The sequence below is a fragment of the Anser anser genome (assembly GCF_964211835.1).
Source record: "Anser anser genome assembly, chromosome: 3".
Lineage (NCBI taxonomy): Eukaryota > Metazoa > Chordata > Aves > Anseriformes > Anatidae > Anser > Anser anser.
Window position 1 is genome coordinate 63,754,207 of NC_139722.1, and position 1,236 is coordinate 63,755,442.

Genomic DNA, 1,236 nt, shown 5'->3' on the forward strand with positions numbered 1-1,236 from the left:
TACTGTCGGTTCTTCTTTCCCTGCTCTTCTGTCAACTAGTTTCTCACACCTGCTGTTTATTGAGAGACTTAATCTATTCACCTTAAATATTAAAGGTAAACAGTTCTTGGGTGTCATTTAAAATGAAGCTTTGATGTAGTCATTTTGAAGACTGCTGCACCAAATGGGAGTGTGACGAGGCCCTTTGCACAACAGAAGTCCTGTTCGGTGTGTTGACATTTGAAATGCCCTTCCTGCAGCCTAGTGTGGTTGTGTGGGAGTTGTCTCGGGAGTGCTTGTGTGCTGCCAGGACGGATGAACGGAGCTGAGTGCTGAATCCTTTGCCTTTCGTTGCATCTGTTAATGGGAACGTGCCCTCTGTTGCCAGAGAAATCTCAGAAGGGATTCTGTGGACGGCAGTGCGGCAGAGTGGTCCTAGGCAGAAGGGCTTCCCGTGTTACGACTGAACACTTCATCTCCAAAACCTGTTGCAGGGGAGGAAGCCTCACATCCCTGCTTCCTGTGTAAGGTTCTCGGCGGTCTGACTAATCATCTAATCTAGCAAACCTTTCTCCATATGCTTACAGCAAGATTTTTCAACCTTTGCATATTACCGCAGAATTCAGGAAGGATGTAAGTGATGGAAGCAATCCAAACTTACAAAAGGTAAAGCAAATACTGCTACGGGTGAAGGAGGGCCACAGCTCAAAAGAGATGAGGTGTGATTAGGAGGTTGGAAGCGCTCTGAAGAGCTGGCTGTAGCTGTTCAGATTTAATTTTGGAAGCAAATACTGTGACTGACTTGAATAACATTCAAGTTGAATAACTGCGTGTTGTGTTAATTGTAGAAAGCACTTTGGATACCTGCCTCTTAACATATGAAGATCTATTTATGAGATGGAAATGTAAATAAGCCACAGTCAGGTAATTGCAAGTAAATGCAGTGATTCCATATTGGTATTTTGCTAAAGGGATCTTAGGTAATGGTTTAAGCCTTAAGCCTGAGTGGGAAAACAAAATGGGAAGTAATGTGAAGGGGAGACTGTTCTTCCCCTGGTTTAATTACTGCAGTCTCTGCCACTTTTTGGGAGGCATATGGTATTGAGCTTTAAATTGCAGAACTTCGGGTTTGATCTGGAATGGTAATTACTGTGTTGCTAAAAGAAACTGAATAGCATTGGGAGAATGTGGAGGAAAGAAAAAGTCAAAAAAAAAAAAAAAACAACCCTTGTCAAGCTGTTACATGATATAGTATGT